Consider the following 22,092-nt stretch of genomic DNA (forward strand, 5'->3'; position numbering starts at 1 on the left):
TCTGCTTCTTTTTTCTTATTGCTGACATTCAAAATTTTAATTTGCACAGACTCCACAAACTGTAATCAAACAGTATGGATGTCTGAATTTTGCCAATGCATCCTCTTCTCCAAGATATACTTCCAGTTTTCAACAGCAGAATTGCTACCAGTTACCCTTAAAAGTTAATATAAGCAAAGCTGTATATCCAGGTTCCTACTGTAAAGAGAAATAGAAACCTTCAAGAAGAACTTAGTCCATCAAGATGTGAGCCTAAGGTACATAGGATGAATGACCCTCTGACAGTGCCTTTATTGACTAAAGAGGGGAATTCATCAAGATCAGTCCCAGTTTGACCTCAAATATCTACTTACGTGCATGTGAAAAACCACTCAAACCATACCTGTGTGAACTAAATATCCACTGAACTAAAAATCCAACTAAACATTCCCTCAAGGTCTGGGAGCTCTCACAACACTTCTACTGGATCTGTCATCATACACAAAGAAAACTTGCTGAAAGAGGTGCTTATGCCATGTTCACTGTTGCCATTAGAGCACTCAGAAAAGGTTTTGAAAGTCTTCAACTCACATTCTTCATCACCCTCAGAGGTCTTGAACTCACCTTCTGCAAGCGTGGTCTTGGTTTTAACACATTTTGTAACAGAGAATCTGGTCTACCTCTCCAGCAGAAACAGATCTATTCATATGCAGTCATCTAAATGTTGGGGTAAACACAGAGAATAAAACCATCTTTTAGCTTAATCACTTGTCAGAATATTATGTGTATTAAACATCTTCATCTAATTTGTATTTTTTTTTTATTAAAAGGTGAATAGCTTCAGCTAAATTGGCCAAGACTCTCTTTCTTCCCACTCCCAAACTATGCTGAAATACAGTCATTAGGGTAGTCTTAGGGAATCTAAAGGATTGCTGCTCAAGTCTCCTTGGGCAGGAAAAAAATACTCTGTGGAAAAGGGCAAGACTTAATAACTGTGAGAAACAGCCACTCACTTTTCATAGTTTAGGAAGGTTTATTAAACCTTATCAAAAGTACACCAGAAGACTGAACAGAAACAAAAGGTTATGTCACCTGGACCAAAAGATTTTGCCCACCATGTGCTCTCCCTCACCATGGAGGTTTCTCCTTTTAACTCTTTAACCCCTCCCAAAGTTCTGTCCATCAACCCCTTCTGCACGGTCCAGTGGTGGAGATCTCTTCCTCAAATCCTGATTGGAGGTCAGTGTCACCATAGTGACTGGCCAGCCCTCTCAGATGTCCCATCTCCAGCTGTCCCTTGATAACCACGCGAGGGGGTACAACATAACTATAAATCCATGAAACTTTTCTTAACCTATATACATGATATGTGTCTATTAATTGTGAGAGTCAATCATCACATTACTCATCTATCACATAATTAACCTAAGGAAAGTTCCCTCCAATCCCTTAACCATTTCCTTTCTCTTTTACAGAAAAAGAGACAATTAACATATGTGAAAACAACAGTCCTTTTTAGAACTATTGGCTGGAGTCACATCCTGTGACAGCAATTAGAAGTGAAGGCACTCCTGGTTTACAAATAGCCATTTTTTTTAAAAAAGCAAACAACAGAATAAAACAGAAATCAAGCCTAAGCCAAACAAACAAAAAAAAAAAAAAAAAAAGAAAACCACAAACAAACAAAACCACAAAAATGCCTGGCATTTACAAAACAAGCCTCCACACAGGCTTTAAGGAAGAAATACAAAAGAAACCTTAATGCATGTTTGGAAATGAACTTATGTTGAACCCTTCATGAGCAGAATTAATTTGGCACCTCTGATTTCCACCAGGGACTAGAGCTGGAAATGACCATGGCCTAACAGAAAGGCTTTTCTTCTGGTATTTCCAGCTGAGATGCCAAGTGGAAGTGCTAGAAGCTGATAAGAAATCTTGTTTTCATAGATGTTTGTCCAAACATGACCCTAACGGTAAAATTTTGGTTATCTGGCTGTCTTTGCAGACTGAAAGAGTTAGCAGAACAGTTTTAATTATTTATAATGAAGCTCACCTTTGATGTTTTAACAGAAAACTTTTCTCTTTCCAAAGAAACCAAAGCAATGAAAGTATAATGAAAGTCCTACAGGTTAATACAATAATGAAAGACAATGCCTAACTAACAGATGGCTAAAATACAGTCACTAGATACAAGGATTTCCCAACAAAATTCATACATTTGAAAAGTCTGTGTTGCCTGCTTACTCTCTTAAATTACAGTGAGAAAATATTTTACTCTGAAGATCTCTTGTAAAATCCCAGAAAACACTGTGAAACTACAGAAAAGACCACTATTGAATTGGCTCATCTTTGGAACAGACTTCTGTAAAATCTGTATTCATTCATACTGCCATCCACTTTGTTAATCTCTTGAGATGTACTTTAACTGAAATTGTTACAAGAAATAAGATCTTGGACAGTTTCTCAGTGGAAGTCTCAGTCCTCATGCTGCCCTAGCAGCACCAGGTGGTAATAGGCTGTAAAAAGAGACAAGCTCTGCTACCTGTTTTCTGAATGCATTAATAAAGCATTTATGATGCTATGTGCTATGTTCAGAAAAACTAATAAAGAGATTATAATGCCCCCTTAATGGTGAACTAAAAATAAAAACTCTCTGACCTGGTAACAGCCGTGTGCAGTGCAGTAATAGTGAGGGACTGAACCCAATAAACTATTTCAGCTACCTGCTTCTGTTTGCATCAACCTGTGAAATAGCTTCATTCCTCTGTGCTGGGCAATGAAGTCATCTTATCTTCTCTAATAGCAAAAATTATTAAAGAGAAGCCTTCAGATAAGTAGGTCTGACAAACCACAATCGTGCCTCAGTTTCTGTACTAGCAATTTTATGGCATTTTCTAGCAAATTCTTGCTTTTAATATCTTCAACAGCTATGTAATTAATGCAATCATCTGATCAATTTATATGATGCACCTGTCCCAAATACTCTGGATAAATATATATATTCACATATATATACAAAACCTCACTTAATTGATTAAATTAAGATGGCACAATTTAAAATAAATGCCTTCCAACCTTCAAAACCTAGACAAGTTTCCTCTTAATAAAATCCCAAGTTATTATAACTTCATTATAATAGTTATATTGTAATATGATATAACATATAGTTATTACAATAAGTTATTATATCAGTAGTATTCAATGAGAATCAGCATACTAGACCAGAAAATAAAGATGACACTGGAGTAGAAGTTCATCCATCCAGAACTCCAGATGTGAGGACCATGAGCACATATTCCACTTGTGATCTTATCTGTTGCTTTGTAAGTGACTGTCCTTCAGATACAATGAACTAAAATGACAGTAATTAGTGCATGTCCAGAATGGAAATGGTAATGGAAGTGAGGATAGCAATTAAGCAGCAATGCACAAAAGACCTGGAGTAGAAAACAAAGTGTATTTTACTCCTGATGAGGTTTGCAATGCTTTTAAAACCTAGAGCACATGATTGCTTACCCTGGATAGACAAAACATTGGAAAATCTTCATTTGGACATGTGCTTGTAAACAAGAAAATAAAACAGAACAATCCCTGGCTACTGCTGTTGCCAATGCATCAAGATGCACCTAAAGATCCTAAAAGGTTCTCTCATTCCCCAAGCTTGGCTAAAAGGAAGGAAATTGCTCCTTCAGACTCAGACAGTACCTCTCTCAGACAGTCTGCCAGCATCTCTCAGATGTGCTTCAGGTAATTGCCTCTCACCTAAGCAATGATCTCAACCCAGCATGAAGAAAAATGAGGAACTGTGTCATCTGGACAGTATGAAGCACAGTGCAGCTATGTGACATCACCAACTGCACTCACAGGGGTCACAATTTTCCCTTTAATGACTACCTATCACCTATATGATTTTAAATAAGATGTATGAAGTAGAAGTCTGCCATCCAACAAACTGCTTATCTTCTTTGGTAAAAGAATCATTCGGAGGTTCTCCTTTCTCAAAGGAAAATAGTGGCTCTTTGGGTGTGTCTGTACTGGCTTTTGCCAGGAACTGTAAATGTCATATAAATGATGATTAATGTAAAAAGTCACTTGTGACAGTTTTGAAATAATTTGTTTGGAGTCAAAATGTGTTTGCTAGTGTCTTATGTAGCCAGAAGGTATTGATTCAAAGATCAAGAAAGGCAAATACACTGTTGCTGACATTTTTGAACGGGTCATATGCAAAACACATCTCTCCCAGAATGAGAGTTTCTAAAACCATTTTCTGATTTCCATCTCTTTTTGTGTTTGAGACCAGGGATCTATCACAAGACCATGGATGACTTAGCAGAAGCTTTCATCACCTCACTTACATACTCTAACTGAATTCTCAAAATATCTGCTTTAAATCAAATCTAGTTTGGTCATTTCTGCAGAGATCATGGATATCCCATAAGTGCCATTCCAAAGAGGGAGAGTCAGCTGCTCCTGGGAATGAGAGGATAGGCAGTGCCTGTTTTATTTTTGCTTTTGCAATAGTAGAAACCTAGAGTAGCTTTTATGGATTTAGAGCAGATATAACCCATGCATGAAAAAAATTCTAGATATAACTAGGTTTAGAGGTAACTGGAAATAATTTAGTTTGAAGTAGGAGCACCTATTAAGTTGTTCCAGAGGGGAACTACTTTTGAACCAGAGAATGCATTTGGATCATCTCTACTATGAAGTGATAAGCTGTGTAAATTCAAAGTACAATGGAAAGCCCTGACATTATCCATCATTATCCATGCCTATTAGTAAGCAGTGCTGCTCTTGTACCAGTAACTTTTTATGTCTTATTATTCAGTGAAGAAAGATCTAGCAGATTTTTATAAAAAGTCACTATAATGATGATAATCTATAACCATGGGTTAAACTCTAGTCTAGTAAGCCTCAAAATTTTCTGGAATTATCTATCACATTCCTTCTAGACAGCAAACCAAGAGTATCAAAACTGAGATAGATAATGCTTCTGTCTTCTTTGAAAAAAAATGTAAAGTGACAGAAACTCCTCTCTACACTTCTTCTGTTCCTACAAAAGAAGAACCAAGACTTGGGATTATTGGTACATGCTACACACTGCCTGTCTTCAATTTTATGCTGTGAATGTTAGTAAGCACTGCAACAGACCAGACAGAGCCCAAAAACAACATCTGCTTGTTATGTCTCCTCAAAGATAATTTCATTCCTAAAAGAAGAAAGTGGGTTGCAGTCCATAACTCTATATCCATGTAGTAAATATGGATATGGTCTGTGCTTAACATCAGTGTAACTCTAGTTTACACACACACAGAGACCAAAAAAAAAAAATCCAGACCAAAACTACAACAGTTGTATATACCAGTGCTTGCTTCAGTTCTTTAGAAGAATACTAGATTCATGACTGGACCAGTTTAAGGGTAACTCCAGCCACATTCAAAGAATTATACTGTTTAATGCTTGCTCAGAGTTTGGACATAGATGTAACAACTAATAGTCTGAGGACTAAGGAAAATGGTAAAATAGAAAACCAACAGGAATGTGGACTTACCATGCACTTACTGAGTGTTTCACTGGAGAATGAAATTCCTCTATACGAAGGATATTCTTAAAAGTGCACCCTGTCTGAATTTAATAAGATGTGGGGGGAAAAAAGAGAAATTGCAGGGGCTGTTCTAATTCCCTGTTTACTGAAATAAAACATCATAATATATCACTACTGGTGTATCCACACTTGTGAGTACTCTCTAGCTGGCGAGGTTAAATATTTAACTTTGCACTAACAACCACCTTCATGAATTTTCCAGTTCTGGACATTGAGTTTGCACTGAACACCTTGCACAGAGTATTTTCTGTATTTGCCTGATTGTAATGATTCTCATCCGTGATTCTTGCAGGCAGACAGACTTTTTGAGAGCTCATCAGTTCCAGAGGGCTATTTTCCACTTGATGTCAATAATTCTTTATTCAGTTATTTATCAGAATTCTTTCCACTGCATCTAATGGGTGATGTCACCCAGAAAGAGTTATAATTGCAGGTGGGAAATGAAAAGGAGATCAAAAGGCTTTCAAGAAACAAAAATCCTCTATTTATACAAGTTCTAAGAAACAAAGAATGCAATAAGAAACAAGCTGACAACAAAATAAAATTCAAATGGGAGCAAAATTATGGCTAAACACACTAATCTTCAAAGTTTAACATGGATTGTCAGCAGTTCTTTGAAGAAATCATGTTTCTGAAATTGCAAATGTAGAGCCATTAGTCAGCTATATATGAATGAATATTTCCCTTTTCCAAATCAGATTTATGGAATATTTTGCCTTCTGTCAGATTACAATATATTTGCATCTAATAGTCTAATTTAGAATGCTGGAGTTATAAATAGATAGGAGATGTGGCATAAATTAACATTGATACCAAAGACTAATGTGTTTTCTTTACAAATTGTAAGCTGCTGCCATGTCAAAGGAAAGTGAAACTGCTCTGCACTTGAGGTTTTCTGAGGTAAGAATGCCTTGGTATGTTCGAGCAGGCACAGCACTCTCGGATTGTGAGACATGCTATCCAAATTCCTTTCCATGTTAACTATTACTGACCTTCAGCCATGGAAAGCAGCTAGTAGGGTGACTTAATTTGGCACCTGTTGTGGGGATTTCTGGATAGCTGAAGCCAAAAGCAGTCCAAATTTAGGTGCCCCAGCCTTTTCTCAGCACATACTGTATTTTATGGTGGATTTCCTCAGGAGATTGTAAGGGCAATGCCATGTGGGAATTCCTAAGTGTTGCCTTTCACTCCTTCAAATGCAAATGTGAGGCTGTTTTTTACTGACATCTTTTTTTTCTGGTGGCATCCATAGGCGAGATTCCTCCAGTCGAATAACACATTTTCCAAAATCACCTCATGGGAACACACATTTCTTGTGAACTAGAAAGGAAAGCAAACTATTAATCCAGTGAAACTAGGCTTGCAATCCTATTGGGTATGGACATTGTGTGGAATTTTCTTCTTATTTCTTGAGAATAATCACAGGAAGAGTGTGGGTGGATTGGCTCACATATGAAAAGTCACCTCTCAGATAAAGGAAAAACAACGTTTGGAAACACAGGGTTTCAACACAACCCTAGACAAAGGACAAAAGCAAAGAAACTGGAGTCAAGTCCTCTCTGTCACTCTAGTCTATGCTGAAACAATTTTTCCACTTCCAGTAATAAGGGTAGGGCAGCTTTTCAGTTTCTGATTCTGGAACTACACTACCCTATATGTATAATTTTATTACTTTAGATTTTTTAGAAATAATGCTTATAAATATTTATAAAACTTTTAGTTTTCCAGAATTAAAAAATAACTACAAAGACCTGAATGATGTAGTTAGATTCTGATAATCATTATGAAAGAAAAGAAAAAAATTATAGAGCTTCAAGTAAAATTCCCCCACAAACAAGTTCTTTTCAAGCTGCCTCACATTCTTACATGAGTTTACTATTTTCAATGACTGTAACAGTACACAGAGGATGAAAATACCTTTACTTCTTTTCACTTTCACAGATATATGGAGGCTATAAGAATATGCATTAAAGATGGGCATGATTTTCAGAGGAATGAAAGGGGACGGTTCTGAAGCTTGTTTCCTCCCCTACCATAGCATTTTTATGCTAGTGCGAAATATTCTTGAGCCAGCTGGTTGTTTTGTTCACACTGGCTTTCATTGCCTAATCTAGTGAATTCATTATAGCTGCCTGCCCGAGGGCTCAATTTTCAGCTGCGCTGAGCGTGACCCATATCAGCTGTGGGAAAAGGAAGGCAAGGGCTCTGCGGGCCCCTCACACCTCCCGGCACTCTCAGGAAGCTGTGGGGTGACCCCGCTGCTGCACCAGCCCAGACCACCATGGCTAGGTGACATTGCCTTGCCTGGGCCCTGGAAATTACTCTCCTAGCTGGAGTTTGCCTGTCAAAACGTGAATTCGGTGTCAGGGACTTGCAGAGTAGGAGAAGCCGCCATGAAATAATGCTGGGTCAGAAGGGGACTTTCCCATACCTGGCATTCCTTGATTAATTCACCCTGGGAAGTGCTTCAGGCCTGATTTTGCAATGTAGAGAGAACTTTCTGGAGTCAGAATCTAGAATCGAGTGTGTTGTTTCTGAGGTAACCAGACTCTGATATCATCTCAATAAGTAGTATAATTTTGTTTCTTGGTTACATGCTAGAGATGTGACATTGCAGAGAAGCTCTGTGTCAAATGTGCTCTATTTGCTCATGTGCTACCAAAGGACAAACAGTACTCTGTTTTTAAAGTATTTTGGCTTAGATTAGTGTTGCAGAGAAGGAGCTGTGTCCATTTTGTCCTCGCTAGCAAGTGGGTGTTTGCCTCCCACACTCACGTCACTGCCACATTTGGCAGTGGTGACACTTTGGCAGCAATAATTCATCTAAGCGGTCCCAGCACTGTAAAGTAGTCCCACTACTCCCTAAAAATTTTCTTGAGTAGTTTAGCCCTTTACTTCCAGTTCACTGACCTATGGTCACTTACATGCACACAAAAACACACGTAAATGCCCATCTCCGAAGTACTGCAAGGAACTTAAAATTTACAAATCAACAAGACAGAATGGTCCTAGCCAAGAAGGAAGAACAAGCAAGATGAAAACATCATAAAGACCCCATGCTGGCACAGCATACTGACTCATACTTTCCACTTATAAATGTCATCCATTAGGTTAAAAAAATAATAATAAAAATCAGTCTGCATTCTGGGTTGTGGGTTTTTTTATTGCTTGCTTTAATAGCTCTGCTCTTCATCAGCTCCAGTATTCGGCAGCTGATCCCTCTTTCCTTCGGTAAGGACATGTGATAATTTTGCTGAATAGCTGCAAACATGCTCTCTGCTGGGTACTAATAGCTGGCACATTAGGCTGCTTGGTGAGATGTGGCAGCCAAACAGAAATGCTTTCAACAGAATGATTTCAGTAAAGAAGTGGAGAGTTGGGATTTTTTTTCCCTTTCTCCTCTCTGCTTGGTGCCAGAGTTCTTAAAATAGTACTCTCAGAGTTTTCTTGTTACCCATTTTGGAACCCAGATGTAGGAAGCCAGCCAGCACAGCTGGTGGAGCCTAAGTGTCTCACAGATAGGGAAAGATTATGTGGCCTTCATTTTTCTCTCAACTGTTAGTGTAACACTTTATTCCTAACTGTTATTGATGTTATTGCTATTGGAGTGTCAGGAAAAAAATGCTCAGGGTTGCTGAGTTGGAAGTCCTAGAAGCTGAAGACCTTCCTCTCCCTCCTGTTGTCATTGTCTTGCCGCCGTACTTTGTTACCTTCCCTGATTCCTTCATCAGGAATCTGGATTTAATTAGTTGTTCCCTTCTGAACTCACACTGATACCTGTGCTGAGCTATTACAACTGATGTGCCATGATGCTGTGAACTCATTCTCACAGCAGGCTGTGCATAAAATCACCTGTCTTCTTATACTCAGGAGTATATGCTGGATTTCTGAGGAGAATAAAGTATATTAAGTGCCAGTACCAAGCACCAAGCTTTTTCACAGCAAGCCAAAATGTACACAACAAATTGGAAAGAAGTGATATGACAACCAGTAGAGCTTCCTTATAAGTCATAAGTCATCTAGTAAGTACTGGGCCATCTAGTGGGCTGGCCACTTTTAGACACATGGGAATTTTCTTCTCCTAATCATGCAAATCAGATTGCTGGAAACCTTCAGTGAAATTTTGCTTCTGTGAAATCTTTTTCCTGCTAAAGCTTTGCTATCACCTGAGCAGCCCTATGGGATCCTTCCTCATGTAATGTGTGGTAACTCCTACCAGCCTTGAGTTACTTATAATCATATGGTTTCTGAAGGGTGGCCTTTGAGAGCAGCCCAGTCTGGGGTATTACAGTTACAGACCACAGAACTCCATGTTCCCAGTACATCTGTGAAAGCATTTGGGGGAATGGCAGTACGGATGGAAGCAACACTGATTCATTCTATCTTCATATGGAAACAGAGGGAACAGTTGGCCTCTCCAAACTGGAATGATACAGAGATCTGAATATGCAAAAATAGCACAGCAATTTCTAGGCAAAAACTCAATGCTTCTCAGAAATGCATTGAAAAACAGTGCATTGAGGTCCGCTGCGAAATACTTGAAAGGTAGAGAGGGCAACACTTTGTTACAGTAAGCGTCTTCATTTATAACATAGGTCATGCTGAAAATCGGGAGGAGTCAGGTATTTAATCCTTGCTTATACTTTTATACCTCCTCTAGCACTAAGCATATTTTCCACCATAAACAAATTTCTGATTGCAGCACACACGAAGGAATGATAGAGGTTTTTGGAGGTAGTGGAAAATAAACTTCTTCACCAATTTAGGTTTTTGAGAAACCATTTCTGGTGGATGTCTGGCTATTAATTTACAGCTTTCCATTGCTCACCATTTTCTTCTCCCTCCTCATCACAGAATCAGAATAATTTAGTTTGTGCCTGTATCTCCCTGATGGGACCATAAGGTTCAGAGTCTTCACTAACACAAGTAATAAAAGTGGTCTTGCATGAAGATGTGGGTCTGTGAGTGGGAGCCTCTGATTCATACATATTCCTTCCTACCAGCAGAGTTGCAGGAACAGTAGCCTCCAGTAAGCAAACAGCTGAGAAGGTATTTCTTTAAACAGCTTCTGCTGTTTGCACAGAGAGTGTCTACACTCTCCACTGACTCATGCATGTGACCGTGTTCGAGCTTATGCCTACCTCCATTTCCTTCCCTTGTGTCAGCAACTCACTGCTTCTGTTGCTTCTGAAGTTCACTGTAATTATATATGCAAGCAACACATGACTAAAGAGCTTTAAATGAGATCAGAATTTTTGCATGTAGGCTTTTGTTGCCACATGCTTCCTCTTCTAGGGAAGAGGGGCAGCCTAATGCCTGAGACTGGAGTTTTATCTGTACCTGCTGAAGTCTATACCCAGCTTCCACTAGGACTTTGCAAGACCGGAATGTTTCTCTCTCCTTGGAGGGCTTCTCAGAGAGTTTAACCTGAGCAGAGAGGTTTTTGTTGTATCCCAAAAGCAAGTTTTATGTTATCAGCCACTGGAAGTGTCTCACCTAAGATACTATTTAGGATCTGTAGAGTAATTGCCGAGGGATAAGAGTTCTCCACATCACAGGACAGGTGTATAAGACAACAGATGAATTTCCATGTAACAGATAGAGAGGATCATCACAACTGCATGAAATGCTAAGCTAAAGCTTATGTGGCTAAATCTGTATAAAGTAAACATTTTTTTAAATTCTTCTGTCACTACTGAGTACACAAAAGAGAAACCACATTGAAATCTCTATGTACCTTCTTTCCAGATGATTTTCTACCAAGATCCTCACTAACTCAATTATCCATAAAACTACCCAAAAGAAATACGATCTTGAAATAGATAACAGATGCACTTAGGAGTTACATCTTGTGATGAATGAATACAAAATCCCAGCTTCATTATAGCCAGCCCACACAGTCACATTTTTTATTGCTCATATATAACGATCAGAAATCATTTGGGACCAAAAGAAGATAAACTCCAGCAAAAATTCTACCACTATCTAAAATAAAATGAAATAAGAATAAAATTAAAACACAAAATAAAATAAAATAAAAACAAAATAAAATAAATTTTTAAATAAATTAAAAATATTAAAATAAAATATAAATAATAAAAATAAAAATAAAATAAAATTTTAAAAGTAAAAAACTAAAATTTAAAAAATTTAAAAATTGAAAAATTAAAATTAAAAAAATAAAATAAAAATACAATAAATAAAAAAATAAAACACTATCTTTATTTTCTTATAATCTGTCCCCCTATAGCCCTAATTACAACACATCATTCTCAACAATCTGTTCTTTCCATTTACAATATCTTTAACTGGAACTTCACCCATAAAATTTAGCTTCCTGTTTATTCCTAATTCTGAGTACAAACTCTATGATAGGTAATATTACTTTGTTCTGTTTAAATATGCCCATGATTTATAGCAAGATTTTTGGCAAGTTGCCTTTAAATATTTGAATTGTTCTATAAATTCTTGTGTTAAGGGGTACATTCAGAGCAGGCAGCTCAGTGTGCAGGTTCAGTGTGAGTAGCAGGAGGCAAGGGGCTGTGAACCGCTGACCCCTTGCATAAGAAAGGGCCCGGGGACCTGTGAGCCAGGGACCAGACACTCAAAGGCACTCAGGAGCTGAGGACTGAAGAGGAGGAATGAGACTTTTGTGCCCTTGGACTGGGGGTGTAACAGCCCAGGGGTTCCTTTGTTGGGGGTCCCTCCTTGGAGGCAGCAGCTCAAGTTCTTTCTATTTCACTGCACTGTGAGTAAATGGCTTCAAGGAACCAGAACTCTGACCCTTCTATGGGAAACCAGGAGGTGAACTGGCCAGGAAACCTGGTCCTGCTGTGGAATGGGGTGTGTGGGGAGCCAAGCAGGACAGCTGTGGGTTCAATGGAGCTGCCCCCTGTGAAGGGACTTTGGTCCCAGCGGTGAAAGTCTCTGGCACTGGGAGTATGAATGGTCAGACAGGGCAGATTGCTTAATAGTTATGTGTCCTTCGTATCTGAACCTTCTTTCTCTCAAAATGGCATTTCCTGTACCTACCTAATCTATGAAATGCACGCTACCTGGATTTCACTTGCTTCAGAGTTTGCAAGTAAACAAATGTAGGACAGACAGGTTCAGACTGTTACATACCCATTCTGCCTGAACCCCAATCTGGCTGAATACAGTGTAGTGCAAACCATTTTGTCCTGCTAAGATTAAAGTGTTCCTTGCATTCTAGGCTCTGGGAATGGAGTGAGGGTGCAACTATCTGGACCCATTCACATGATCACATTATTTGCATGGCCAAAATCAGAACTGAACTGCAGTTTATGCAGAAGGTATATGATATTTGCCTACCCAGAGTACTTCTCAAGATTCACAGGAATGTTTTTCCTGTGCTCTGACTCATTATACCAGTGCTGAAATCATCTGAAGTGAAAGCTTCTTTTGTGAGGAAGTTCAAGGCTTTTAAGGCTTGAGCTGAGCAATCTCCTAGTGTAATTGCAGCATTTCATTTTCTTGCAGAAGTAACATATCACCAATGCAAGTGATTCCCAGCCAGGTGATGGGAAAGAAAATTCTATGCAGTTTTGCTCAGTCTTGCAAGGAACAGTAGTAGAAGGCTGATAAGTACCTCTTAGTACTTTTTGGACAGATAAACTGGCAGATTTCTTCAACAGTGATGGTATCAATCTCCGAGCACTGAGGTAAAGCTATCTGCTGCTCTATAAGAGGCCAGCTATATGCTGCACTAGAATGCTGGACTACCATAGTGTTAAAAATTTTATCTCTGTAAAGCTAATGCACTATTGTAAAGATATTATCTTCCTTTTCTTCTCTATTTCCAGTTTACTATTTCTTGCAATTCCTACATCTTGACATTAAAAGTCGCTAAGATCGATCAAGTCAAAATGTGAGCAGATATCACATTTTGATGGTAATTATAAAAGAGTGTTTTATCTTCTATCTTTTCTAGAGCCAATATTGCACAAAAAAGATAGACTAGTTAAAGGCAACACTTTAAACATGACATGGAAATGAAGAAGGGATGGTGTTGATCTCTGAGCACTAAGTTAAAGCTTTCTGCTGCTCTATAAGTGGCCAGATATATGCTGCACTAGAACATTCACCAGAACATCTTGGCAGAAGGTTCCCATGCAACATTATGCTAGATTAATTTAAGGCATAAAAGGCATGGAAAATTATTACAAGTTCTGAGTACAACAATATAATAAGAGACACAGGATTCCAGAGAACAGCAAAGAGAAAAATGGTTAGAAGATGAAGCACTTGGCTGCAACAGCTGCTTACTTAATTAGCAATATCCCTAATCTAATAAAATCATCATATTATGAATCATCTTGCCCAAGTTCATTCACCAGAGGTGTCAAGTATTCAATCAGTGGACATTTGTTCATTTTTTCCTGCTACCTCCTAACTTTGTTTCTTTTTTCTATTTTTTTTTCTTTTTGACCCGGTCAATCACGCTTAGGATGATAAGGTCTTAGTCAAATCCTTGTCTCACATGGGTTAGAATACAGGATCTTCTTAGCTCCCAGTAGGCTGCATTGTTTTCATCAAATAAAAAACATCAGTGGAAAAAAATCATCATTACACAAAAAGCAAATAACTTGAAGCATTTTAACAATTGTGTATTAGTGGTGGCATGCTTCAAAAATAAGTGCTGAACATTGCTGAGAGAAATGCAGGACTATATAATTATTTATGACAGGCTTTCATCATATCTTTCTTCCCCTAAATGATTGGTGTTAGTTGAAGGCCAAAGGAATACTTTGAAAATAAAGGAAGGAAAGTGTGGGATGTTTTTGTATGGCCACTGCCCTCTATCTTCACTCACACATGAGCAACCATTCTAAGCATCTCCTGCAAGGACCAGTATTCAAAGGTGTTTGGACTTCATAATCTGAAATCCGTGGAAAGAATGAAGAACCATTAATAGAAATAAGCAGGAAACTGTTTATTCCCATTCCAGGAATATGTTCAATTTGAGAAACGGTTTTCCATTCCATATTGGGATGAAATGGAGACCTTGCAGACCTTTCTACTTTTCTTGGAAAAATATAAAGAGCAAGTGAAAGCTTTGCTTTCCCTACTCCTGCTGCTCACCTTCATGTCCTCTAAAAAAGCCAGGCAAATAGGGTGCCAGCATACAAGAAAAAGAAACTGGATCTGAAGCCCAGCTTTGCTGAACTGATGCATTCATGTGCCTGTTCTGAGTACTTGACAAGCCTGTCACACATTATAAAAGAGTGTCCAACCTGCAGACTTATTCTGAGGTCAGCTACAATTAATTCTTCATACTTAAAATAGCCCACCCTAGAGCTCAGATGCATTTCCAGCCATCACTTTTCTGATGCTGATGTATTCCCACTAAATCTCTCAGTTTGAGCACACTGACTCAGCTCCTGGGCTCGCCCCCAGCCTCCCTCTGCCAGAGGGTTCAGCAGAGCTTGTTTGTTTGAGCACTCGCTGCCACTAGCATGGCCCCAGTTCACTCCCAACACACACACAACACACAAATAAAAATGGAATGGAAAATGTACAGAAAAGGGAGCCATACATCCCACAGAAACATGAATTTTACCTCTGCTCTTGGATTTTTTCCAGATAACTGAAAGATGGCCAGCTTCGGACATATGCCTAGGATTTATGTTCTTACAACAACAATGTCATCACTAGCCCACATCCCTGGGTAGTAACTCAGAGAGTTGTGTTTATTTGCCTTTTTTATCTCTAAATATCAACATCATTTTTGCTTGAGTATTACTGTCCTTGTTGAATTTCACTGGACTTGCATATCTAAAATTCAGCATCCCCATAAGTATTTGCAACATTCTGGCCATGGTTGCGACATTCATGGTTATGTCTTTTTAATGCTGGAATACTAGAAGATATGTAGAAATTAGAGTTTGTAATGGTGTGCTACTTCTTGTGCTCCACAATTGAAAGAAAATCTTCCTATCTCTAACATAAATAGCAGAACCAACTCTTTTCCCCCAGTGAGGAATTTGCTGCTCCACCTAAACTAAGCAGTCTGATTTCTTCTGAGATGAAGGGCTGTTTGTGAATGATGATATTGAAATCTGGTCAGTAACAATGAAAGATATCAACAATAATAAAAAGATACTTTAGAAAGAAAGATGATCACCCTATATAATCATTAACAATCTGTCACTCGCTGTGTCTTTCTGGGCACAAAGTCATTAACATCAGCACTAACAGCTGCTGCCACCCTGAATGTCAGGGAAAAAAAAGGTTGGAAAAAATTCCATTCCAAGTTTTTAGTTTCTCAGACTGGACCCAGGGATGTAAATGTCTCTAACCTCAGTATGAAGGATTTCCTGGATCTTCAATTACAATCTGGACAACACCCCCACCCCCGTAAGAATTTGATCACAATAACAAAAGCTTACAATGACATAGCAGCAGCTGCATTTGAACATATCTGGGTGTTGCTGGGAGAAATCAAACCATGGCAATGCCATGAACATTGTAAATCATCACTTTATTCCTCTTGCTCTTCAAATCAACTTTCTGGAGCATTTTAACTCAGACAGTAGAGACAATTGCACGAATCTGAATTCATAAACTATTTTGCTCTGATGGGATAAGGGGGTATGTAACTGAAGTGAACTGGAGTCTGTGAAATGGGACAAAAGAAAGCTGTTGCCTTTCTTCCACATCCTGCAGATGGAAAGGAAACAGAATAAATCCACTGAATGAAGTTCTGGACCTTAAAATATTTCAGGAGCCCAGTGCCAAATTCTCACCAAATGGGATTTGTAGGTATGCCTTAGTCTCTATTTCCTACTGAATTAGACAAGTCCTATATGTCTTTGCAAATGTGTTCTGTGAGATAGCATTTTGTATTTTGCGGCAAGATAGAACCTGCTCTGTGGAAAGTGTGTTTTAGCTCATGCTGCTTGATGCTAGGTTTCCTCAAAAGTGTATTTGAAGGAGGCTGTGAGTGGGTCAGAAGTGTTGCAAATGTGTAGGTCCTTCTTTTAGGTAAAATTAATTCTGACTGGGGAAGAATAAGGGCAAAAACAACTAACGCAATCTCATTTTACAGCAAGGTGACCTCCTTAGTGGATGACTATTCTACCCAGATGTTAGTAAAACCTTTGACACTGCCTCCCTCAACATGCTTCTGGAAAAGCTTCATGGCTTGGCCACATGCACTCCTAGCAGGATTGCAAACTGTCTGGGTGGCTGGACCCAGAAGATGGTGGTGAATTGAGCTACATCCACTTTGTGGCCAGTCACAAATTGTGTTCCCAGGAACACAGTTTTGGGGTCATCGCTGTTCAATACTTTTATCAGTGGTCTGGATAAGAGGATTGAGGGCACCCTTGGTAAGTTTGCAGATGACACTAAGCTGGGCAGGAATGTTCATGGTGAGGAAGGTCCTGCAGGGAAATCTGGATAGGCTGGATCAGTGGGTCAAGGACAATTGTATGAGGTTCAAAAAGGCAAAGTGCCAGGTCCTGCCCTTCTGCCACAACACCTGCATGCAGCACAACAAGCTGGGGTGGCTGGGAAGCTAGTCAGTAGAAAAGGACCTATCAGTCCTGATCAACAGCCGGCTGAACATGAGCCAGGAAGGTGTCTAAGTGGCGAAAAAGGCCAATGACATCCTGATCATAAAGTTTCCAATTTAAATGATTGTATGATTCTGTGAAATGTTGAATGGCCATTTTCTATTTAGTTCAATCAGTCATTTGTACCTCATGAAACAGTTGCCAGGGAGCCAAGAAATAGTTCTGAGTATGAACATGCAGTTCTTGGTGGTCTCTGGCACGTGGATGGTAGGACCTGGCTTTCTTTGGCTGATGAATCCCCCTGTGGCTGCAATGATCATGTAAGGCAGGGTGACCAAGACTAGATTTGTCACTAAAACAAAAGCTTGAAATGCTTTCTCCTCATATAAATTAAAATGCAATTATGTGTAGTCATAACAACAATCTGGAATGGAGTCACTGACGGCCAAAACCCTTAGAAGTCCCTTGAGACTTGTAGCAGATGTGCACAGTGAACAGGAACAGTTGTTATTGAGGCTGTCAGATTTTCTGGGCCATTGTTGTATCTGATCAGACCAGAAAGTGAAATGGGAATGCACAAAGGAACATTATCCTACTGTGCCTTCAAAGAGTATAAATCACAGAGGACTGTGCCCATCAGAGGCATCAGTGGTGATGGCTTTAATATTTCCAGCATTTCTCACAATGAGTAGAAGAGATGTCAGAGTACATGACCCTTCAAGTAGTCTCCTGTGTAACATAATCCCAATGTTCCTCAGGTTTTACATCAAGTTCCCAGACCTATAAAATCATGTTGTTATGCTCTTAGCACAATGACAGTAAGATAGTTAATACAGGCCAAAAATCAGAACTGACCATCCTCTACATTGAGGATATCTCTGCAAATCCTCAGCTGGTTTCTGTTCCAGAAAAGGTATAGAAGAACAGACATCACTCTATGCTGTCACTGAGTTTACCAGCTCCTTTCCATACTGTCCATTACTTCCCAGAGTAGGGACCAAGAGTGATAAACAACTCAGATCAAATTAAACCGATCACCATTTCTCCAGGTGACTCTGTGTGCATAAGCACCTGTTCTGTCACCTCTTCTGTCCCTGCACAGTCAATGAGCAAGGCAAGTCGTGGTTATTGCTGACAGGCATTCTGCTCAGCACTGATAGAAGACAGTGAGGGCTGTGCTTGGCTCTCTCTGACCCTAGCTGGCCAGCTGGCTATGCAGAAAATACTCTCAGTTTCCCAAAAAAGCATCTCAACCATCATTTTTTGCATATGGGGATCCTTAGGGAAGAGCCCCTCCCTGATTCTTCCCTGAGACAATAGGTCTCTGCACCATTCCCCCTCTGTGCTTTCCCTAATTTCCATAACAGTCTAGTGTGATTAATAACCCTTGCTTCTACAGCCAAATAGAAAGGGAAATAGCATTATGCTATGTTTCCAAACAATACCAAATATCGCACTAAGACTGTAGACAGTAGTGCCGTATTTTAAAGAACAACAGCTTAATTTTTTTTGATGTTTATTAAAGTGGAATCTGGAGTTTATTTGTTTGTTGTTGTTGTTATTTTTTATTTCTACAAGGTACAGCAGCTGCTTAAAAGAACATTTCACCATAAGGAACAGGCTGATTCACTGCATTTCTCCTGAGTACAGATTGTTGTCTTCTCCCACACAGTCTTCATAAATTAGGAAGACAACTTGAGAAGCATCACAATATATGGTTTTGATTGTCCCTGGCTTACAGTAGTTGAACTAAACCTCAAATATCCAGTCTTCTTCTATGAAAAAAAAAAAAGTTTAATAAGATATAAAAGATGAATTTAAAGTTTAACTCTGAAATGTCTCAAGGTAACTGAGGAGGCTTAGCATGATTTAAACAGGAGGTTTGGTGATTTCTGTACCAGAGACCCAACCTTCCCTTTGTCAGGTCTGGGGACATTGAGTACCTCCAGGTCTTGGGACATGTTCCTCAGCTCTTGCACAGAGGCACAGGAAGGTGGGACTCTGTTACACTGTTCAAATGTTCAAATGCACTAAGTCTGACCTGCTTTAGCTCACTACACCAAACCTCATTCAAATGCGAGTTTAAATGTCTGAAATGGAAAGAAGTCACCCACAAAACTATCTAGACTCCTGAGTGCAATCTATGAGAACAAGACCAGCAGAAGGCTAAGCCTTCATATCGGTAGAAAGGTTTGGTTTTCACTGCCCAACCTTTTTTTTTTCATGCAATTTATATTTAGTCCATTGAAACAATTAGTAAAACTTGCCTGAAATGAGACTTGGTTCCATGTTTCAGATTACAAGTGAGATGACAGAAGTAATTCACTCAGAAAGTGGCAGGATCCCTTCAGGATGGTACAGTCCTCTAATAGAATGATAAATAAATAAACCCAAAAGCTTTTTGTTGTTTCTGTTTGGTTTTTTAACTATAAGCAACATGAGAAGGTTATCAGAAAGTTGCCACCATAGAACAAAGAGCTTCCTTCCCTGGTTAGCAAACTGCAATATATCACATTGTGATTCCTTAACAATAATTTTGAATTTGTTGAGATTCTTAGACATTGAAGAATATCTTTCTCCTACAGAAAAATAAAGATAGCTGAAAAAATTTCATAGCAAAATGCAACTCTATTAGTCATATATAGGAAGGTGGTCTCCACTTGAGTGATGTATAACATTCAATTCAAGTAAGATTTTCCTACTAGGGAACAGCTGAAATGTCATAAAGTATTCCAATTGTAATGGCACACATGTCAGAGCAAGGAATACCATAGACCTTTAAATATTTTTATACTGTCATGGCAGCATGAGCTGAGAGTGGAACAGCAAAGATAAATTATCTCCTGTATAGCTCTGCTTCTGCCATGAGCTGGGGACATATGGGCAGTACAGTTTCCAGGCAATAAAGAAACAGAGATTTGAGATTACTGTGTTCAGTACCAAGAGACAGAGAGGAACATGAATCAATATTTGCCAACTCTCCTCTCCTTTCCTTCCCGATTGTCAGTTCTTCCAGTACAGCTCCACAATTTTTTATTAAATCTCTTCCTCTCCACACTTGACCCAGGGAAACTTTCCTCCTGTAACCTATGTAGGAGGATTGGCAGTGAGAGAAGTGTTGGAAAGACAGTCTTTTTGTTTGCAGTTTTAGTGCCAGGGAAGCAACTGAAAGGAAAGTTATTTCAAGGGTGAGTGTGTGCTTGTTGCTGTGTGAGAATAGTTCAGCGAGTCTGGGAGCTGGTGGAGAACAGTCAGTATGGGCATTAACCATGGGTCACAGGTGGTCAAGTCTGCTTAAATCAACTGTTGACCGTGTGCTCCCTGATGAAGTAATGCCTTAACACACAGGTGCATTCCAAGTAGTGTTAAATATACTTTATCTCTTCCCCTTTCATAGAATCACATAATATCCCAGGTTGGATAGGCCTTGAAAGGTCATGTGGTCCAATCTTGCATGGGAAAAAGAGCCAAGACAAGGTTTTATAGCACCCTATCCAACTGTGTATTGAAAACCTTCAACAATGAGGGCTCTACCACATCCAAGGGGAGATTGTTCCAATGATCAGTTGTTCTCACTGAAAAAAAATTCCTTCTGATAGGGACATGAAACTGCAACTTGTAATAGTTTCTCCCTGTCTTCTCCTCATGTCTCCTCTTTGTAGTTGCCCTTTAACTACCATAGTACTGTGATGAAGTCCCCCCTAGGCCTTTTCTTCTCCCAGCAAAGCAAATCCTTCAGTCTTTCCTCACAGTGCATGTTCTTCAGCCTTTTGACTATGACTTTTAACTGTGAGAGCCTCATTCGGACTCTATCTAGTCTGTACACATCTTTCTCAAACTGTAGGCACCAGGCTGCACTCTGCATTCCAGGTGTGGCCTCACAAGTTCTGAGCAGAGTGGGACGATTCAATCTCTGCTCCTTCCAGCAATGCCCCTGCAGATGCAGCCCAGGATCTGATTTACCCTTGTTGCTGCAGCAGTGCACTGCTGACTCCTGTTCATCCTGCACCAGGTCCCCTTCAGCAAGGTTGGCTGTGCACCACGCAAATATTGACCCATACTGGACTCTTTCAATTTTTCTTTCCAGCTGCAGGACTTCCCACTTGTCTTTGTTAAATTCTTGCCAGTCCACTCTTCCAACCAGCCCAGGACACTCTGTAAGATGTTTCTTCCTTCCGTCTACCTTACCATGCAGTTTAGTGTGATCAGCAAACTAGGTGAGGGTGCTTTCTGTCTCATTGTCCAGACCATTTTGGAAGATGTTGAACAGTGTGCGGCCTCATATCGACCCCTGGGGAATCCTACTTGTGATAGGCTGGTAAAAACCTTTGATCATCTTCTTATGTGTGCGTCCTGGGAGAAAATTTCCTACCCATCCAATTTGTATCTTGCCAGTTTGTCCCAGAGAAGGCACCAGGAAAATGTCAAATTGTATTACTGAAGTCAAGTCCTTATTGTACCTCTGCCTTAATCAGCATTCAAACCTTATGGCATCCCAGAAACAATGCAGCTCTTAATATTTTTCACTTTCATCTTTCTTCTGCATGGAAAACCTGCAACTGCAACTACTGCTGTTTTCTCATCTACCTTTAAGCTAAAGGTAAAGCATTGAGTCTATTTTGGTGTCTTTTATTTATTAGCATCACTTTAAGTAAGTAGTGAATGTCTCAAACTTAAAGTGGAAATCTACCTTTGACCTGAAGGTAAGTGCTTACAGCTGTTGGGAGAAATAATTTCAAAAATAAACTTCTTCGTTCTGTGACATATTCTGCCTGCAGAAATCTGTCTTGCTTTTCACTCTGATTTTTACCCTGAAGTTGATGTTTTTTTGCCTTAGGTGTACAATCAATGCCCAACCTTTCTAATCATAGAAAAAATGAGGCTGGAAGGGATGTCTACTGGGCATCTAGTCCAAACTCTGCTTGAAGTAGGCCATTTACACCAGGCTGGTAAAAGATTTACTGAGTTTTT

The 22,092-nt window shown here is 39.4% G+C and overlaps 1 long non-coding RNA gene across 1 annotated transcript in view; it reads right to left on the bottom strand.

Moving 5' to 3' along the window:
- Window positions 1-619: 619 nt before the first annotated feature.
- LOC131082646 (uncharacterized) overlaps window positions 620-22,092 on the bottom strand; it is a 73,180-nt gene continuing 51,707 nt past the window's right edge. The window contains exon 5 of the long non-coding RNA XR_009114373.1: window positions 620-696. This is a non-coding gene — a long non-coding RNA (uncharacterized LOC131082646). The remainder of the gene's footprint in view (window positions 697-22,092) is intronic.

This window comes from Melospiza georgiana, chromosome 4 (genome assembly GCF_028018845.1).
Source record: "Melospiza georgiana isolate bMelGeo1 chromosome 4, bMelGeo1.pri, whole genome shotgun sequence".
Taxonomy (NCBI): Eukaryota; Metazoa; Chordata; class Aves; order Passeriformes; family Passerellidae; genus Melospiza; species Melospiza georgiana.